Source organism: Aethalodelphis obliquidens, unplaced genomic scaffold (genome assembly GCF_003676395.1).
Source record: "Aethalodelphis obliquidens isolate GAN/ISIS:26980383/991018 unplaced genomic scaffold, ASM367639v1 scaffold19, whole genome shotgun sequence".
NCBI lineage: Eukaryota > Metazoa > Chordata > Mammalia > Artiodactyla > Delphinidae > Aethalodelphis > Aethalodelphis obliquidens.
Window position 1 is genome coordinate 9,269,904 of NW_020837963.1, and position 22,064 is coordinate 9,291,967.

Genomic DNA, 22,064 nt, shown 5'->3' on the forward strand with positions numbered 1-22,064 from the left:
ATATATATATATATATATATATCTCCCCATATCTCTTCCCTCTTGCGTCTCCCTCCCTCCGACCCCTCTAGGTGGTCACAAAGCACCTAGCTGATCTCCCTGTGCCTAGCTGTTTCTTACTTGTATCTTTTGAAGTTGTTAAGGTTCCCATCCATCCCCTCTTCCTAAGCTAATGGCCAGTATTTATTGAAAGCTTATTTTATTTCAAGCATGACTGCAAGCACTTTATATGTATTATTTCATATTTTCATTCTCAAAAAAGCCTGTGAGTTAGCAATTGTTATTATCTTCATGTTGCAGACAAGGAAACAGCAAGAGTAAAAAAAACTTGTCCAAGGCTACTTAGATATCAGAATCAGGGTTTAAATTAAAAGTGATTCTGAATGTCACCTTCAGTTGGGGATGTCAGATTCCAGACCTGGTGCTATGTTGCCTCAAATAAGGTTTAGACCAGTTTGGTGCCATTCTAACAATTCTCTGTATTAATGTTACCCTTCCCTACGGAGCTGACAAGTGCTCTGAAGAAATTAGCTAATTAACCATCATGTCATTTATATTGTATTACTGGTCTTTTAATGGGAAGGGATCATGAGCTTGCTCAAAGCCGGCTTAGTGGGAGTGTCAGAAAGAAAATGTGGATTAAATTTCTCAGACTAAGAAACCTCTCATACAGATTTAAGGACTTCGATTGAAGCTAATTATAAATCCATGACATTTTATTTACCATGGCATAAGAAATCATCCATTTCCTTCCTCCCCAACCCAATGCTATTCTACACAACTAATGAATTAATTTAAGAACCAATGCTTCATCTGAGACAAGGTGATGAAGGATATATAGGAATCAGTTAGGTGGCAGGTGTCTAAACAATGCCTGATTAGATGAAATGTGTTTTCCTTCAAATATATTAGCATAAAGTGTCATATAGCCTCAGAAGTCAAAAACATCCGGGCAGTTATAAGAGCTAATGAGTGACAGGATTTTTCCAGGGTCCCTTCATTATAAGCATGAATGATTACTTAGTGTGGGGTGAACAATCAGATTTATTTCTTTTATCAAGCAAATATCCTCACCCTGAACATGAAAAAACAATCAGTGAATTATGAGCAAAAGGGTTTAGCCAAGGCTGGTGTGGGTGTGTGCTCTGAAATAACATTTCCTTTTGGAGGTAGAGAACCATGTCAGCAAACTTGAGAGAGGAAAATGGGTTCAGGTCATGAATGTGGTAATGAACGCCTGGGTCTGAGTGGGAGAGACTGAATGTTTGTGTCCCCCCCCACCCCCCAAAAAAATTCACATGTCGAAATCCTATCTTTAGATGTGATAGTATTTGAGCATGGGGACTTAGGGAGCAAGGTAATTAGGATTCCATGAGAGTGGAGCCCTCAGGAATGGGATTACTGCCCTTATAAAAGTCATGAGAGAGCTTGTCTCTCCTCTGCTTTCTGCCCTATACAAGAAGTTAGCAGTCTGCAACCCAGAAGAGGGCTCTCACCAGAACCCAACCATACTGGCACCCCTATCTCACTTCTTCAGGCTTCAGAACTGTGAGAAATAAACGTTTATTGTTTAAGCCCCCCAGTCTATGGTACTTGTTTGTAGCAGCCCAAGCTAAGCTAATGAGGTCTGCATCTGCGATGGCATTGTCCCCAGTCATACTGGACTTTCTCGGCTCGCATCCCCGAGAGAGATTCAGGAGCCACCAGCCTCCAGATCGTCCATTAACATGTAAATTCAGTGCCTACCGCAGTCCAAGTGAATCACTCTTTCCAAATGGAAACATGTGGTCTGCATTTCTTCCTATGCCTGTGCTCCTTCTGTCTCCTCAAGAGGCTCTTAATCAGTGGTGTGATGCTCTTGAAAACTACACGTGCCCAGCCCACCACACCCACTTTTGTTCCAATGCAGGAACCTATCTTATACTCATTTTTTTCTTCTTCACAAGAACTTAAAATTAAATAAAGCAAACAACTGTGTATCTAGACCTACGGACCAGACCCTCTTCTCTGCAAATTCTGATATTCAACAGTCCATCCTGTGGTGGCGTGTGACACCCTGACATCATTTCTATCTTTCAACATTATATGTAGACACAGTGAGTTTCATATAATTCATCTGTCCCTGGCTAGACATTTAAAGCTAATATCCCATCTGATTCTAAACATCTTATAATACTTCGAGAAGAGATGATTTGTGATAAATCTTCACGCACACGTTTAAATGTCTATTGAGCATGGTTCCCCCGGGAGATACCACAATTCACGGGGTTACATAATTTAATAGATATTCTCTTTCTATAATGAAAAACACTGATAAGTTCTAAAAGATAAATAAAAACACTTTGCTGCATAGACATTCTTCCTTAGTCCTCGATCAGAAGTTTACTGGTTGTTCTGAATTTTGAAGAAGGGTTCAGAATACCAAAAAATCACAAATATCTTCAAAAATCAATATATTCATATCTCTGAAATATTGAACTCCACTTCTGCCCGGAATAAATTTCATGCTATTTCCATAAAATGAGGAGAGTTGTTCATTTGTCACAAAAGATTACAAATATTAGATGGTGATTTTTTTTAAGTTTTTAAGAATACAGTGTGCATATCTGTGCATTTCCTGTTTTTTGCTTTTTTGTTTTGTTTTGTTTTTTTGGTAAGTGTTGGTAATGAAAATTTCCATCGAGAACTGGGTAGATGTGGGAGGAAATCAGCTTACAGCCATTTTGACAAAATTAGCATGAATATATATCTGAACATTAAAGAAAATTCATCTCTTTGAATGAGTTCAATATTATAAAGAATACACAATTTTAAAATGTATTTCTATGTCAATAGTTTAACCTTTTGTACATGATTTTTGGAAAATTGAAAGATTAAGTCATGTTTAATGAAAGACTTGAATTACATTTGCTTTGGGAACAAAAGTGGCTAACAGGATGGAAAAGATTATGACCACTGTTAACAATGAGTTCTAAATAATAATGATGGAGCACCCAGTGTATACTCTAAACATTTTTATGCATAAAGGACAAAGAACTTATGTACTATATATGTGCTATATAGGTATTTTTAAAATTTATTTTCTTTCATTCTTATTGAAGTATAGTTGCTTTAGAATGTTGTGTTAGTTTCAGGTATACAGCAAAGTGATTCAGTTACATATATATATTATATACATGTTATTTTTCAGATTCTTTTCCCTTATAGGTTATTACAAAATATTGAGTATAGTTCCCTGTGTTATATAGTAGGTCCTTGTTGGTTATTTATTTTATATATAGTGATGTATATATGTTAACCCCAAACACCTAATTTATCCCTCCCCCACTTTTCCCATTTGATAATCATAAGTTCGTTTTCTGTGTCTGTGGGTCTTTTTCTGTTTTGTAAATAAGTTCGTTTGTATCATTGTTTTTTAAGACTCCACATATAAGAGATATCATATATTTATCTTTCTCTGTCTGGCTTACTCTACTTAGTGTGATTGTCTCTAAGTCCGTCCATGTGGCTGCAAATGGCTGAATAATAGCTGAGTAATATAGTTTTGATTTGGTTTTATAACCTTTAAAATACAGGCCAATCAAGTATTGACTGGATTAGATACCCTGTTAGTAGCTTTAAATGTTACTTTTAATACTTCTTTTTTTTTTTTTTTTTTAATTTTATTTTTTTTAACATCTTTATTGGAGTATAATTGCTTTACAATGGTATGTTAGTTTCAGCTTCACAACAAAATGAATCAGTTATATATATACATATATTCCCATATCTCTTCCCGCTTGCGTCTCCCTCCCTCCCACCCTCCCTATCCCACCCCTCCAGGCGGTCACAAAGCACCGAGCTGATCTCCCTGTGCTATGCGGCTGCTTCCCACTAGCTATCTACCTTACGTTTGGTAGTGTATATGTGTCCATGCCTCTTTATCGCTTTGTCACCGTTTACCCTTCCCCCTCCCCATAGCCTCAAGTCCATTCTCTAGTAAGTCTGTGTCTTTATTCCTGTTTCACCCCTAGGTTTTTCATGACTTTTTTTTTTTTTAAATTCCATATATATGTGTTAGCATACGGTATTTGTCTCTCTCTTTCTGACTTGCTTCACTCTGTATGACAGGCTCTAGGTCTATCCACCTCATTACAAATTGCTCAATTTCGTCTCTTTTTATGGCTGAGTAATATTCCATTGTATATATGTGCCACATCTTCTTTATCCATTCATCCGATGATGGACACTTAGGTTGTTTCCATCTCTGGGCTATTGTAAATAGAGCTGCAATGAACATTTTGGTACATGACTCTTTTTGAATTATGGTTTTCTCAGGGTATATGCCCAGTAGTGGGATTGCTGGGTCATATGGTAGTTCTATTTGTAGCTTTTTAAGGAACCTCCATACTGTTCTCCACAGTGGCTGTATCAATTTACATTCCCACCAACAGTGTAAGAGGGTTCCCTTTTCTCCACACCCTCTCCAGCATTTATTGTTTCTAGATTTTTTGATGATGGCCATTCTGACTGGTGTGAGATGATATCTCATTGTAGTTTTGATTTGCATTTCTCTCATGATTAGTGATGTTGAGCATTCTTTCATGTGTTTGTTGGCACTCTGTATATCTTCTTTGGAGAAATGTCTATTTAGGTCTTCTGCCCATTTTTGGATTGGGTTGTTTGTTTTTTTGTAATTAAGCTGCATGAGCTGCTTATAAATTTTGGAGATCAATCCTTTGTCAGTTGCTTCATTTGCAAATATTTTCTCCCATTCTGAGGGTTGTCTTTTGGTCTTCTTTATGGTTTCCTTTGCTGCGCAAAAGCTTTTAAGTTTCATTAGGTCCCATTTGTTTACTCTTGTTTTTATTTCCATTTCTCTAGGAGGTGGGTCAAAAAGGACCTTGCTGTGATTTATGTCATAGAGTGTTCTGCCTGTGTTTTCCTCTAAGAGTTTGATAGTTTCTGGCCTTACATTTAGGTCTTTAATCCATTTTGAGCTTATTTTTGTGTATGGTGTTAGGGAGTGATCTAATTTCATACTTTTACATGTAGCTGTCCAGTTTTCCCAGCACCACTTATTGAATAGGCTGTCCTTTCTCCACTGTACATTTCTGCCTCCTTTGTCAAAGATAAGGTGACCATATGTGCGTGGGTTTATCTCTGGGCTTTCTATCCTGTTCCATTGATCTATATTTCTGTTTTTGTGCCAGTACCATACCGTCTTGATAACTGTAGCTTTGTAGTATAGTCTGAAGTCTGGGAGCCTGATTCCTCCAGTTCCTTCTTTCGTTCTCAAGATTGCTTTGGCTATTCGGGGTCTTTTGTGTTTCCATACAAATTGCAAAATTTTTTGTTCTAGTTCTGTGAAAAATGCCAGTGGTAGTTTGATAGGGATTGCATTGAATCTATAGATTGCTTTCGGTAGTAGAGTCATTTTCACAATGTTGATTCTTCCAATCCAAGAACATGGTATATCTCTCCATCTATTTGTATCATCTTTAATTTCTTTCATCAGTGTCTTATAATTTTCTGCATACAGATCTTTTGTCTCCTTAGGTAGGTTTATTCCTAGATATTTTATTCTTTTTGTTGCAATGGTAAATGGGAGTGTTTTCTAGATTTCACTTTCAGATTTTTCATCATTAGTATATAGGAATGCCAGAGATTTCTGTGCATTAATTTTGTATCCTGCCACTTTACCAAATTCATTGATTAGCTCTAGTAGTTTTCTGGTAGCATCTTTAGGGTTCTCTATGTATAGGATCATGTCATCTGCAAACAGTGACAGCTTTACTTCTTCTTTTCCAATTTGGATTCCTTTTATTTCCTTTTCTTCTCTGATTGCTGTGGCTAAAACTTCCAAAACTATGTTGAATAAGAGTGGTGAGAGTGGGCAACCTTGTCTTGTTCCTGATCTTAGTGTAAATGGTTTCAGTTTTTCACCATTGAGGATGATGTTTGCTGTGGGCTTGTCATATATGGCCTTTATTATGTTGAGGAAAGTTCCCTCTATGCCTACTTTCTGCAGGGTTTTTATCATAAATGGGTGTTGAATTTTGTCAAAAGCTTTCTCTGCATCTATTGAGATGACCATATGGTTTTTCTCCTTCAGTTTGTTAATATGGTTTATCACATTGATAGATTTGCGTATATTGAAGAATCCTTGCATTCCTGGAATAAACCCCACTTGATCATGGTGTATGATCCTTTTAATGTGCTGTTGGATTCTGTTTGCTAGTATTTTGTTGAGGATTTTTGCATCTATGTTCATCAGTGATATTGGCCTGTAGTTTTCTTTCTTTGTGACATCCTTGTCTGGTTTTGGTATCAAGGTGATGGTGGCCTCGTAGAAGGAGTTTGGGAGTGCTCCTCCCTCTGCTATATTTTGGAAGAGTTTGAGAAGGATAGGTGTTAGCTCTTCTCTAAATGTTTGATAGAATTCGCCTGTGAAGCCATCTGGTCCTGGGCTTTTCTTTGTTGGAAGATTTTTAATCACAGTTTCAATTTCAGTGCTTGTGATTGGTCTGTTCATATTTTCTATTTCTTCCTGATTCAGTCTTGGCAGGTTGTGCATTTCTAAGAATTTGTCCATTTCTTCCAGATTGTCCATTTTATTGGCATAGAGTTGCTTGTAGTAATCTCTCATGATCTCTTTTATTTCTGCAGTGTCAGTTGTTACCTCTCCTTTTTCATTTCTAATTCTATTGATTTGAGTCTTCTCCCTTTTTTTCTTGATGAGTCTGGCTAGTGGTTTATCTATTTTGTTTATCTTCTCAAAGAACCAGCTTTTAGTTTTATTGATCTTTGCTATTGTTTCCTTCATTTCTTTTTCATTTATTTCTGATCTGATTTTTATGATTTCTTACCTTCTGCTAGCTTTGGGGTTTTTTTGTTCTTCTTTCTCTAATTGCTTGAGGTGCAAGGTTAGGTTGTTTATTTGAGATGTTTCCTGCTTCTTAAGGTGGGCTTGTATTGCTACTTTTAATACTTCTTAATAATTTTATGATATTTATAATATCTTAATAATTTCATAATAAGCTCTGGCCCTGCTGATACTTTATCCTTCTCAATTTGCAACTGTTCCTTTTAGGAACTTTTGAAGTATTCATTTTAAAAAAAAAAAAAGGTACTCAAGAGTTGACAATGATTTAAGCTTTTTTTTTTTTTTTTTTTAATTGAGGTATAGTTGCTTTACACTGCTGTGTCAGTTTGTGCGGTACAAAAAAGTGCATCAGCCGTATGTATACATATATCCCTTCTTTTTTGGGTTTCATTCCCATTTAGGTCACACAGAGCACCAGGTAGAGTTCCCTGTGCTACACAGTAGGTTCTCATTAGGTATCTATTTTATACATAGTAGTGTATATATGTCAATCCCAGTCTTCCAATTCATCCCACCTCCCTCTTTCACCCTTGGTATCCATAGGTTTGTTCTCTACGTCTGTGTCTCTATTTGTGCTTTGCAAATAAGATCATCTATACCATTTTTCTAGATTCCATATATGTGCCTTAATATATGATATTTGTTTTTCTCTTTCTGACTTAATTCACTCTGTATGATAGTCTCTAGGTTAAGCTTTCTTATAAGGCACATTCTCTGATTTTTAGTGAAATATAATGATTCATAAAGTGCATTCTCATATAAGGGCTAAATGTATTTGGGAAAGCCCATTGCCTATATGTTGCGCTTAAAATTCACAGATCCTGTCAACATAGGGAATATTCATAGGAGTTTCTTTAACTTTGTCCAAATATTTCATAAAGCCCTTTACCGTGAAACCCTTTTACATAGAATGTTAGGAGGTGGTATTAAGAAAAACACTTCTCAGTAGCATCTACTAGGCAATCCCCATCGAGCACCCTTGACTTAGAGTTTAACTATAATTAATGGTCCTCTTCCATTATCTCATAAGTGGAGTCAATGGCACATCTGATTCTCTTCTAAATTTGGAAAGGCTGATATCAGTCTTTCAAGTTCAGCAGAAGTAAGACCTGCTACTCAGCACTTAGCTCATTATAAAGTAGTTGTCTGATAGCTCTCCCTTTAGCTCAGTAATTCTCATCATTTTTCACTGAACAGAATAAGGCTAAAAAAATCAGCATGGACAGAGCAATATGCCATAAAGTCAAAGTAATGTGATAGGACCATCTTTCATATCCTGAAAAAGAAATGATAGCTACTCTCAGAGAAGATTCTTGAGGACTATTGTGTAATATTTAGAGCAAAAAAGAATCTTACTTACAACTTTTGTTTCAGGATTTTTTTAATTTAAACAGGATATCTTCATTCAGCACAGGTTGTTGAGTGTTTTCTATTCACATAATGTCTAGTATGTGCCCAGAAGTGAACCTTGAAAGCAAGCCTATACTTTCGCTAGTAGGAAGGCAGATCTGTCCTAAGCTGAACACATGCCATGTCAGAAGCAACTGAATGGCATTAGGGATTCAGTCTATGGAAAACAGTGTGTTTTTCTTTTCTTCCCAAATGCTAACTAATGAGAACCTAGGTCCTTAGCCTCATTAATACTAAGTTTTCTGAGCTACAAGCTGGCTCAACATTACTAATGGAAGTGACAGCCTATGAGAAATTAGAGGAGGAAAGGTGAATTTTTACATGTCATAAATAATTTCTGGGTAATGGATTTCAGTCCTAAAAGTGTGCTGTGCATGGAAGAAATACTCTGGGTATTAGGGAAACCTAGAAAATGGTTGACTGATTATTATCAGGTTCTAAATAGATGTGGTGATTGACAGCAAAAGAAGTTTCTCCTGCTGGAGAGAAGAATGTGTCAGGAATTCGGACATCATTTTCCTTTTCCCTCTCCCTAAATGACCACAGCCTCTTATTTTTCTGAATCTTAATCTATTCAAGGATCATTTTTATACTTCCTTGACCTTCCAATATTAATGGGAAGTGAGAAAGAAAACATACTTACATGTTATACAGTTCCAGAAATAAATTTATCACTAAAAAATGACCAAGGTTTCATAGGCTGATGACTCTTAATAGACATCCTCAGCTCTAACCTCTTACGTGGTACTTTCAGAGGCTTACAGGTCTCCATGCCATCACAGCAAACTCAGAACTCGTGATCTCCCCCAACAAAATTGGCTCCTATTCCCAAAAATCCATTTTCTGATGGTGATACCTCTGTCCTTCCAGGTTCCTCTGTTAAATATACTGGACTCGACTTTCAAAACCTTCTGTGGTTCATCCCACCTTTCTGTTCCTGTTATTCCCCGTGATTTGCTACTTTAGCCCCTGTCTCATGGATATACAATGCAAGTTTCTGCCTGTGGGCTTGCTTCTGATTTTTTCCTAATCTGGGACATCTTCCCCACTTCCTTCCCCCCATTGAAATCCTAACCAAGCAGCAGATCAGTGACCTCAGATCCACATCAGTCAATTTCCATGAAGTTCTACTTCTTTTATAATCGTCACCATACATTTTAGTACCTGATCTCACATTATCTTGTTTCTCTTCTGTGTGCCTCTACAAAGCGTCTTTGTTAATCTTGGTGTCCTATCTTGGAGACATTTTTATTGCATTCCTCACCTATTGCATGGACCATATAATAGGTACTCTGTGAATATTTAGAAAGGTAGAGCTTGGAGCAACTAGAGGAGATCATCTCATCCAGTACGTCTTTTTTTCATTGTTTGTTTTTTTGATTTTGGTTTTAGTTTTTTTCAATGTCAAGGATAAGATGAGACTCAGAGGCTAAGAGACTTATTTCAGAACATGCAAAGCTGAGACCCAACCCAAAGTTCCTGATCCCTTTCCTGTGCTCTTTCTTTTTCTTCTTTTTAAAATAGTTTTATTGAGATATAATTCATACAAGATAAAATTTACCCTTTCAAAGTGCTCAATTCAGTGGTTTTTAGTATGCTTGCAGAGTTATGTAACCATCACCACAGTCTGATTTTAGAAGATTTTTATCATGTACCCATTAGCAATCAGTCACCATCCTCTCTACGCCCAGCCCCAGGCGACCACAAATCTACTTTCTGTCTGTGGATTTGCCTAATCTGAACATTTCATATAAGTAGAATCAAACAATTTTTTTGTCTGTTGTGATTGACTTATTTTACTTACTAAAATGTTTTCAAGGTTCATCCATTTATAGCATGTGTCAGTTCTTCATTCCTTTTGGCTTCTGAATAATATTCTATTATATGGTTATACCACATTTCATTTATTCATTCTTCCGATGATGGACATTTGGGTTGTTTTCACGTTGGGACTATAATGAATAATGCTACTGTGAATATCCATACATGATTTTTTGTGTCAACCTATGTTTTGTTTCTCCTGGGTACATACCCAAGAGTCATAAGGGTCATATTGTAATTCTGTACTTAACCTTCTGAGGAACTGGCAGAGTGTTTTCCAAAGCTACTGCACCATTTAAACTCCACCAGTAATGTAAGAGAGTTCCAATTTCTCTACATCCTTGCCAACACTTATTATCTGTCTTTTTGATTACACCCATCCCAGTGGATGTGAAGTAGCATCTGTCTCACTGTGGCTTTGATTTGCATTTCAAAATCAAATGATGAGTACCTTTTGTGCCCTTTCTTTTAAAACTAGGTTTTCGCTTACTTGACTGATTATGTATTTTCTTTTTAATATCCTAAAATGAGTATATCCCCAAGGAGAGCCACATGTGTATCTTGGACTCCTTTGGAAAGGAATATTATAAAACAACTTCCTTTATTTACCTTTATTGCAATACTGATCAGTTAGAGAGTATAACTGATTACTTTGGCTAGAGTAAAAACCTTAACCAGAATTAAAAAAAAAAAATTGTCTGAAACTCACCACCCAAACTGCAAAGCACCCGAACTCATCTATATTATTGCCAAATATGACTACATAGTTTCCTCATACACTGGGTTTAGACTAGATAAATTTCCTGGTCATTTTTTCTTATTTTACATCTGACACTTGCCTGAAATTTGTCATTTACTTTATTCAGAGCTATGAGTGAGTGTTGGGCTCTTTTATTTTCAAATGCTTATTTCCAAGTACACCTGCAATATTGTTAATGAGGAATGGGTGACACTTCATGTTTTGAATTTGTCAGGTTGAGTGGACATAACTCAGACACATTTAGTTCTGTGAATAGCAGATTTCCAAAGTAAAATACTTAATAAAATCCCACCCTGGCACAGATGGGTTACACCTGAAGAAGATTCATTTATATTATAACCGCAGATATAGTTATTTTGCAGGCACATAAAAAGGAAACACTTCAAAGCATTCAAAGGTTCCCCTGTGAGAGCACCATATTGCAGACTTATTATTTTAGGGGTAGCCGAGAGCTTTCATTTCATCTATAATATTTGATTTCCACTTGAACACAGGCAGCAAAAATGAGTTTATAGCAGGTCTCTGAGGTAAATTTAGTCAGAAACAAGATTAGTATTAAGTGTGGCCTCTGGCTTTCTTTCAAAGGATCTTTTTCTCAGTGGTAGGGGGGTCATTTCTTCTGTACCCTGAAGCATCTTGATTTTTTACAGATTTATAAAAAAAAAAAATTAGCAATTCAAATTGGAATTAATAAGATTTACACATACATATGTAAATTGAACATGTGGTAAATATGTTGAGTTTAAAGTAGTCTCACATAGATTTGGGGAGGAAGGAAAACATGTCCTTCCAAATGAATACAATTTAAAATCAAAAGAATTATTACTTCATGAGGCACATTGGATTAAAATGAAGAAATAGCTTTTTCTTTCACCCGGGAAAATGTTAAGATATAAAATGCCTTCTTACATATCCAATAAGCTCTTCTCAAGAATGTGTCTAATCAGGATTTCTCAGCCTTCAATTTGCTCATTTGCAATGCCATTCTCATCCTTCCTTTCTTCTTCCCTTTGTTATTTGGCTTAAAAAAAAAACAAAAGACAAGATCCGTATCTCTGTCCAACTGCTGAACTCTCACAAGTTTAAAACGGCAGTGTTTTTATAGGGGAATCATGACGCTGTCACATTGATTTCAGGAAGCCTTGTTTCCATTCTGTTTCCTCTGTCGTTAAGATGACAGCTTGAACGGATGTCTGGCCACAGGTTCTGCCACTGTGTGTCAGCCGGAGAACAGAGGACCGGGCTTGGTCCGAGGAGGGGAGCTGTAGGGCATGAGGATGGAGGAGTGGAGGGAGAAGTAATACTACAAAGACCACCTTGGGAGAGAGGGCAGTTGTTCTTTATAGACTGTAGTCTCCAGGTCATTTACACTAGAAATGTGCTTTTAGAGGAAAGACTATTTGTCCACTAGTGAACAGTGGGTTTCAGTAGGAAAGGCTTCACAGGAGCAAGTTGTACTCACGTATAGAGTTCACACCAAAAATATCCCATTTCTTATTATGGTAATGGAGGTCTGTGTATGTATACATATGTGTGCATGTGTATATATGTGCACTTGTGAACAGGCATGTGGGATTAATGTGTTAACTCGTTTGACCAGTTTGATGAGATCATGAGTGTGTTTTTCATGTATTTGTTTCAAATGACAAAATAGGATTTTAATGAAAATGTAAGTTTATAATTTCTCTATTGCACTTTCACAATACACATACATTCATCATTCCTGCATTTGCCAAATCAAAAGAGGTTTCATACTGATGTCCGGCATTTACCGGCATCAAAACCTAGTCATCCTCTTTAGGCACAAAGTTCCATCCGAGGTGGTGGTTGAAATAGTGCTGTCCCTTCCCTCCATTACCAACCCACATCCTAGGAGGAAAAGCAGGGGAGAAAATTATTCTCCTGCACGCAGAAAATAGGAGAAGAGAAAGGCATAGCATGTTAACAATAGTAGCAGTGGTGATACTAATGGTCATAATATTAGTAGCTAATATTTTTGGAATACCTGCTTTGTGTCAGGAACAATGCTGAGTGGTATATGCATATTATGTTTTTGGTTCTCATAATAGCTCCACCTGGTGGGTACTATTCTTAACCCCGTTTTACAGGTGAGGAAGTCAAGGCAAAGAAATGTTAAGAAACAGTCCCAAAGTGCCCATCTGGATTCTGCCAATCTAGAAATCATACACGGATAACCTGACTCTAGCACACTTCTTTACTATGAGATGAGTGTTTTCTAGAGAGGGACATCCTTGAGTTTGGCCTGGAGAATGGTTGGCCTTAGGATAGATTGAGGCTTGTAATGTTGAAGGGGAAGGAAGCTTCTAGAAGAGAAGAATAGTATTGTTCCCCCCCCCCCCGGCTTTATTGAGGTATAATTGACATATAACAAGAATAACGTTCTTTAAAGGAGGGGATAGGGATAAGTGTGTTGCATTCATGAGACAATGGAGAATCCAGCTTATCAAGCAGGCTGTTCGTGCTGGGTAGGGACAAGTAGCAGTGCAATTTGGAATAGATGACCTCGTTGCAGCCAGGTAGAAGGGCAAGAGAGATGGGAACAAAATCCCTCTACTTCTTATTGTCCTCCTGTTTCTTAAGACAGACACAAAATGTCTGTCGTTTACCCACTTGCCTCAAAAGAGTACTGAACATAAATAAACTCTTGGCACTAAGGATGCATTTGTTTAAACGTAGTGGGGGATTTGAGAAATCTTTTTAAGCTATTGCAAGTTGCTTTGAAAATGTTGGTCTCAATATTTCAACTATAATAAAGGCTGCCCAGTGGGATATTTTTGTGATTTTTTTTTCTTATTTCTTTTCTTTTTTTTTTTTTTTGCGGTACGCGGGCCTCTCACTGTTGTGGCCTCTCCTGTTGCGGAGCACAGGCTCCGGACGCGCAGGCTCAGCGGCCATGGCTCACGGGCCCAGCCGCTCCGCGGCATGTGGGATCTTCCCGGACCGGAGCACGAACCCGTGTTCCCTGCATCGGCAGGCGGACTCTCAACCACTGCGCCACCAGGGAAGCCCTCTTTTTGCTTTTTTATTTGGGGAGCAGGCCAAGTGCTGATGATTTTTATATAAGAAAAGCAGGAGATTCACAATCACCTTAAAATCCTAATTATATGTGATTAGTTATATGGTCTCAATCCTTAAATTTAGACGGACTGTATAATTAAAATGCTGTTTTGAAGGCTTGTTGAAAGAGATAAATGTCAGCCTGCTTCCTGGCATTCATATACTGGGAAACTTTACCCTAAAACATTCAGAACAGAGCATTTTGAAATAAAAGACTATGTCTTACAGTTTTACCTTATACCTCATGGGGCAGAAAATTAACTCCAAAACACCATATGGCGCATTGGTACTAATTGTTAGTCTTAAAAGAATTATGTTTTATTACCCTAACCCCTGCAGATTTGAACTCCAGAGATTTATCCAGAGAAGCTCTGCCTCTTATTATGAGCATGTTTCTAAGGTTTTACTCTTACCGTATCCATTGAAAATTAAAAGTCTTCAGGATTTCTTTTCCAATATAAGCGAGTAACACCTACAAGTGCTTACTACATACCAGGCACTATTACAAGTACATTAAATTTGTTTAACTTATTTAAATCTCACAGTACCCTGTGAGTTGGGTACTATTACCCGTTTTTCTGATGGGAGAGAGCTGAGGTAAAAAAATTTAATAACTAGTACAGTGGAGTGTAGCTATGATGTATCAGAGCTCAGTGTTGAATCCAGGCAATTTGGCCTTGGGGATTTTGCTGCTCACCACTCTGTTATCCTCTAAGGATCAGATTAAACCTGCATGTCAGCCATATATAATACCAAAGTAATTTGTTTAGTACTTACAAGTACTTGCTTTTCTGTAGTCTAGAATGGCACTGTTGAATGCAGATTTCCTAAGCAGCCTACTGCCATAGACACAGATGAAATATCTGAAGGTGATTTTTAATTATATCACTACTTAAGGAGTGAAGGAAGTAATGTGTAATAGTTATCTATCAGTGCATAACGAATTATCCCAAAACTTAGTGCCTTAAAGCAGCAAGCATGTATTATTTCCCAGTTTCTGTGAGTCAGGAATCTAGGCGCAGCTCAGCTGAATGTCTCTAACGCAAGGTCTCTCACAAGACTGTCATCAAGTATGACTCGAGCTGTGGTCTCATCTCCAAGCTTGACTAGGGAGGATCTGCTTCAAACCTCATATGCATGGCAGTTGGCAGTGCCCAGGTACTGCTGGTGTTGGCCAGAGACATCAGGTCCTTGCCGCATGGACTTCTCCATAGGGCAGGTCACAACATGGCAGCTGACTTCCCATAGAGCAAGCCAGCGAGAGAAGGCAACTCAAGACAGAAGCCAGAGTATTTTTATAAGCATCACTTTGACTATATTCCATTTGTTGGAAGCAAGTCAGTAGGTCCAGCCCAGACCCTCGGGGAGGGGCTTACACAGGGCATAAATATCAAGAAGTAGGAGTCATCCGGCTCCATTTTTTAGGTTGCCTGCCAAAGTGTCTCCCCTTGTCTGCCTAAGTTAAGTTAGAATCGCTGTGGAATAATAAAAGATCAGTGACTCTTTTGTCTTCTTGCCTGTTTTTATAGTTAATGGACATGGCAGCTTATTTTCATTTATAACTTCTTTTTAGGAAAAGACCATTTGTGTACCCTCCATTAACTTCACACCAGTGTTGCCCAGTTTGCTGTGTTGTGATAAAATGTTTTAATTATATCTTCCCTGCTTCAGACAGACTGGTCCTTCATTACAGGAATAGCAGACTTAGTATTTTGGCAGAATTGACTGGTTAATTTGTATAAACAAGTAGTTAATTCAGGTAAGCAACCAATTTGACCAACCTGAATCCATTTAGTACATGCCTGTTTAGCTGAGTTAATCAGATACTGTGTTCATGTAGCTTTAGGTCGAAAAAGTCCAGGAAGTAGAGTGGGTTTTCCCTAGTCTATTTTTCAGATCCACAATAAGGGAAAATATAGGATTCATTAATGAAATTTTTCAAGACTACAGCAAATCATAAATTGTATTTTTCCATGTAAAATTGTTTGATGAATAATTATTCCCATCAGAGAGTGATATCAGGTTTGAGTTTTGAAACACATCCTTTCTGAAGGAAATATCCATTGTAATTCTTTGCCAAAACGTCCTTTCAAAGATATATGCTTTTTATCTCCTAGTTATCATTACAAAACGATCCTGACATGTAGGATACATTGGTAATGGATCAGCGTAGGTCACATTTATTCATATATCAGATCATTTTTATTTCCTCATAGAATTAATTTATTGATTTAGTTGTTCGGTCATTTATTCCATTCAGCAATTGTTTATAGGGTGTTTGCTCTGGGCCAGACACAATTCTAAACACTTCAGTGTAACTCTAGCCTTTGCATAATTTTCAAAATATCTTTGTCAGTGTAAGAGTGTTTAGTGCCTCATGCTGGATTGAGGTAGCAATATTTACTTCTTAATATTTTCATTAGAAAACAAGATTCAAATAATTATGCCATCTTTTGATTGTTTCAGCAAAGCTGTTCTCTTAAAGAGTATTTAAATGTCACCAAAAATGTATATATGATTTTCTAGGAATGATGATTCATATGGAGATAAATAAAAGGCTTAACACAGATATAGAAATATAAAATAACCTGGAGAGGAAAGAACACAATTATTGATTGGATCCAAACCTTGATTATGAGTCAGTAGCAAATAGTAAAAGAGGGATAATGATCCATTACTAAATGGAAATAATTTAGCTTGATTATTCCTGCATTTTCAAGAGCAGCAAGAGCAGCCACATGCAGACAAGTGGTACTGAGATGTAAATTAAATATAGAGATGCTGCGATTATATTTAAGATATCGTAATCGCACTTAGTCCCATAGAGCTGAGAGCATGAGCTCTTATGAATAGTAATTCACCTTACGATTTTTTTTTTTTTTTTTTTGTAATAAGAAATTACACAAGAGCCTCTGAATTCTTGTTAGGTTGGTGAGAATTGTCCTTTTTGTGCTCTTACCATCGGTGGTTGATGCAGTTTCCTAAACCAGGGTACTCGATATCTGACCTGATTCACCATATATTAATAGTGATTAAATGACTGCATTGAATGATTTCAGTCAAATGAAACGTGATGGGTAGGATTAGCAAATTATGACCTGGTTAGGTTTGAAAGAGCAAAGGTCATTAAAATCCTTTATAAAAAACCCCTCAAATTATTCAATGAATAATTGTGTCAAGAAAAATCATGTGGTACTGATTTCCACTTTAAAAAATTAAATATTAAGTTTCATACGTGTTGCCTGAGTGCTATCTATTTGCAAATAAATTCTGGGTTTGTTTTACTGGGTTTCCTTGCCATTGAAAATATTGTTCTACACATTACATCTTTTTTCCCACATAATTTATCTCTTCGTGTCGTATCTATTTCTGCTATTTTTTTTTTTTTTACCTCAGTTACTTCAATAAGAAAGTTCTTTTCAACTCAGCAATACTTTAGGGGCTCACTCCTCTTGTCCTAGTGAGTTATTGCAATTGAGGCCACACATCCCACATGTGGCCCTGGCACCTCTGTGAGGCACCAGCACATATGCTCCACAGCCATAGGGAAGCAGATCCTTGCCACTGATAATACTGTGCAGGAGAGAGAAATCAATAGGGCCCCGGGCAAGCCTGAGGAAAAGAGTTAATTAAGGGATGTGGAAAAGAGAGGCACCATTGACAAGCTGCAAGATAAATTTAAAAGGAATTTTTCCAAATGTATTTAAAATGAAAAAGGAGGTGGAGGATGGGGCAAAACAGGAGAAAACTATGCTCTAACTTTTCAAAGACACCATCATGTATTTCCTTAAATTTTAAATAAATCATAGCTATATAAATTGATATTAGTTAATTAAAAATCCCCACATAATTCAGTGAGCATGATGAGAGGGCCATTTAGTCCCCTTCTTTTTTTAAATAAATTTATTTTATTTATTTTTGGCTGCGTTGGGTCTTTGTTGCTGTGCATAGGCTTTCTCTAGTTGCGGCGAGCGGGAGCTACTCTTCGTTGTGGTGTGCGGGCTTCTCATTGCAGTGGCTTCTCTTGTTGCGGAGCACGGGCTCTAGGCACGCTGGCTTCAGTAGTTGTGGCACACGGGCTCAGTAGTTGTGGCTCGCGGGCTCTAGAACGCAGGCTCGGTAATTGTGGCACATGGCATGGTCCACTGAATGTGGGATCTTCCCGGACCAGGGATCGAACCCATGTCCCCTGCATTGGCAGGCGGATTCTTAACCACTGCGCCACCAGGGAAGTTCCATCACTTCTATAGAAGAATAATAACATGTTACATCAATCATGGGTGTGTAGAGGCTAAATTAAAGGCATCTCAATGTTCTGAATCATCCAGAATCCCATAATCAAACTACAGTTCTACCTCCTCAAGTTCACTTTTCATCCTGTTTGGAGCAAACTTGCTGTAGTAGGCAATGCTATTTTTGTAAAGGTTGTCAATGGCATAGATTGCCATATGCTGTCATTACATGTGACTTTTTTTTCAAAATGCAAGTTTATTGAATAACGCTGAGAAGAGCAGTAAAAAGACCAAATATGAGTCCACGTAAATTAAAAAAAAAAAATTCACATGTTTACAAAGTTGAGTAATTTTCACGTTTCACATGCACAGGAAAACGTTGGGAGTAGTGTTTGGATGTCTTGAAATGCTGAAAGCAATGAACAGACACACAAACACATTAAGGGTTAGCTGTAGGTCAATTCACAAATGTATGCAGTTCCCCACATGGTCACACATTCTAGTTCTGATTCCTCCTTTCAGGCACAAGCAAATGGCCACATTCTTTGTAATGGTTCACAGTGACCATCAATGTTGTTGAACCACAGTTGCAAGTTTAAATATCCCTTCAAGTAAGTGTATGGGGCACTGAGGATGTCACACAGTTTACATCTCTGTTTTGAATCATGTGTCATGATCCCATTGGGACTGGGGATTACATTTGGTACCAGCAGAAACTGTAGCCTTCAAAAGGTGCTGCTGATGTTGATGTACCTGGAATCTCTGCAGGAGACTGAAACACTGAGCTGGATCTGTAGTAGAGGAAAATATATCCCATGGAATGCTGTCTTCAACACTGAGTGCATATCAGTGAGTTGTCAGTGTAGACTAGATTTTATTTTTATTTTTTGCATTCCAGACCAGACCCATTAAAGATCTTGGGTGGGAAACCCAGAGTGTACTTAAGTATTTGACCTTCTTTGTCACAGATTCTCTTTAGTGGTGGAGAGGGGCAGGTGGAAAGAATCTCAGAGGCTTTTTTTTTTTTTTCATTTTTATTTTATATTGGAGTATAGTTAATTTACAATGTTGTGTTACTTTCAGGTATACAGCAAAGTGATTTAGTTATACATATACATATATCTATTCTTTTTCAGATTCTTTTCCCATATAAGTTATTACAGAATACTGACTAGAGTTTCCTGTGCTATACAGTAGGTCCTTATTGATTATCTAGTTTATATATAGTAGTGTGTGTATGTTAATCCCAACCTCCTAATTTATCCCTCCCCCCACCTTTCCCATTTGGGAACCTAAGTGTTTTTCTAAGTCTGTGAGTCTGTTTCTGTTTTGTAAATAAGTTCATTTGTAGCGTTTTTTAGATATCACATATAAGTGATATCCTATGATATTTGTCTTTCTCTGACTTACTTCACTTAGTATGATAATCTCGAGGTCCATCCATGTTGCTGCAGATGGCATTATTTCATTCTTTTTTATGGCTGAGCAATGCTCAGGCCATTTTTGGGAGCATTTATGACTCTTCTTTTTTCTAATACTTTCTGTTTGGTCTTGGACTCTTGTTGCTAGCAGGGATAGCATCACTTCTTTCTGGTTTTGCTCTGTTTCTCCCTTTCTGTTTGCCCCTCATCTGCCTCCTATATTTCCTTCAGCATCTGACATGTCGGTAATCAAATATGCCTTCTTTAGTCCTGAGGATCTTTGCACTTGCTGCTCCTCCAGCACGGGACAGCTTTCCTCCAGGTCTTCAGACTTGCACCTGCATCTCATCCAGGTCTCAGAAAACATGAATACCGCTTCCTCAGAAAGACATAAGCCAACCTCCAAGCTAAAACAGCATCCCCCCTCTCCCACCATTGCTCTCAGTCTTTTTACCCTAATCTTTCTTCTTCACAGAACATATATATAATTTAAATTGTCTTTTGTATCTATACGTTTGTTTCCTCATAGCAGAATGTAAGTTCCTTGAGGCAAGGATGCTGTCTTTGGTAACCTCTATGGTGCACAGATGTCAGAACTGAACCAATTGAATAAATTCATGCCTATCTGTCTCCAGAGACGATGATTTTAACGACAGTATTATTTGCTTCAATATAATTGTGTATATAGCCCAAATTCTGTAGGAGCACAGGAGGAGGAGTAATTACCTCTCAGTGGAAATTTAGGGGAAGAAGATTAAGGGAAACTTTAAGGAGGATGTAACATTTGAACCAATATTAAAGAAGGAAAAGGCGTGGTGGAGAAGTAGAAGAAATACTTTCCAGGTAGGGGGGAATTGTTCACTAAAACCGTACAAGAGTAAGGAACAGCAAATAAATATGTGTAGCAGGTGTATAAGGGCATCTGATGAGTGGAGGAGGGAGAGATATGATTGGATAGTAGTTTAAGTAAAGTTTATAAAGAGCCTTGGATGCCAAGCTAAAAAGATGTGTTTTCTTTATGGGCAAAGATGTCAGTACAAGTTGTAAAGGAGATTAGACAGATCTTCTCGTAATGTTAGTTTGGATTTTCAAAATCATATTATTTTCAGTGAAATAAGGAAGGTTTAGTTTGAAACGCTCAGTTGAACTCCTACCCATTACAGATGGCTATGCTTCCTGATTTTATTCAGGAACTGGAAGCCTAAAATGGATTGTCATTTGCTTTTAGAACAAACTCTCTAAGCCTTTGTTGGTCAAAGTGTGGTCTCTTGGCAGCAGCGTGAACATCGGCAACACCTAGGATCTTGTTAGAAAGATAGTCTCAAACTTCAGATTCGTCCACCTGAATCCAAATCTGCATTTACCAGGATTCTCCTGGTGATTGTTTTGCATGCTACAGTGTGCAAAGCATTGAGTCCCAGGCAATTGCATCTTGGGTACGGTATATTCTAAAAGGCAGAAGAGAACTCTTTCTGCCGCAAGGCTGCAACTCCCAAATCTTGTTCTCTAGCTGGAAAACCCAACTGCACTAAAAATTTCAAATTGCTAATCAAAGCAAATAAAGATAATTAGTGTTTGATGCCTCTAGTGCATTCTCAAGACAGTGAGGGATGCATAGAAAGTACAAGAAAGATCTCAACTTTGCAGAACTGTGAAATTAGTTGAGACTGTGATTGCCTTCTCATTGTAGGAGATAAAACATACATTCCAAAAACTCATAGAGAACAATTATTTAGTCAATGGTGGGAGTCTGAACTTAAGGCTATCACTGCTATGCAAGTCATAAGAAAGTAAAGATTATTGTACAGTAGAGCAGAGAAGTGTTCATGGTTTTTTTTCCCTCTCAGTCATCACTACAATTACTACAAAATTATACTGACCTTTGGAAGATTCACTCAACTGTATGATCTCCCCTGGCCCTAAATTCTACAGTGTGACTAAACATGTCACAGAGAAAAAGTGTTCTCTTTAATTGGTTTTCAATTGGTAGCCCTTTCATTCAACCCTTTTGCGGGCTTCCTTTAAGTTCATTGTATTGCAGTGTAGCACAGAAAAGCTGGAGCAAAAAGCTTTTGCCAAAGACTTCGCCATTTTAGTCAAGTAAAAAACTGCTATTTTGAAAAATTAGTCATGACAGTGCAGTGAACAGCAACGCACTAAAAAAATCAAGCGGCACTAGTGAAGGGCTCTTCTGTTTAATTTCCTGTCAGTTTTGCTTTTCAGGTAGGTCTGGTGTCTCTAGAGAAAGTGTGATGGTGGATACAAATCACTAGTAATGTGTATGACCAGATTTTATTGAGTTTAATTTTTTAAAATCAAACTATAATAGTTTTTCTCCCTTTCTATTATATCAGCAATGCAAATAAAGACCCTCTTCATGAGTTAAGGCAAGTTTTCTTAAGAATCGGTTATTTTAAGCCACTGGTAAAGCATAACTTTCAAAAAATTAAAAATATGAGTCCCATATAAATATAAAA

General features: G+C 37.5%; 1 protein-coding gene across 1 annotated transcript in view; it reads left to right on the forward strand.

Annotated features, from left to right (window-relative positions):
* The window catches only part of DCC (DCC netrin 1 receptor), a 1,156,455-nt gene that overhangs the window by 875,799 nt on the left and 258,592 nt on the right, over positions 1 to 22,064 (forward strand). The window lies entirely within an intron of this gene.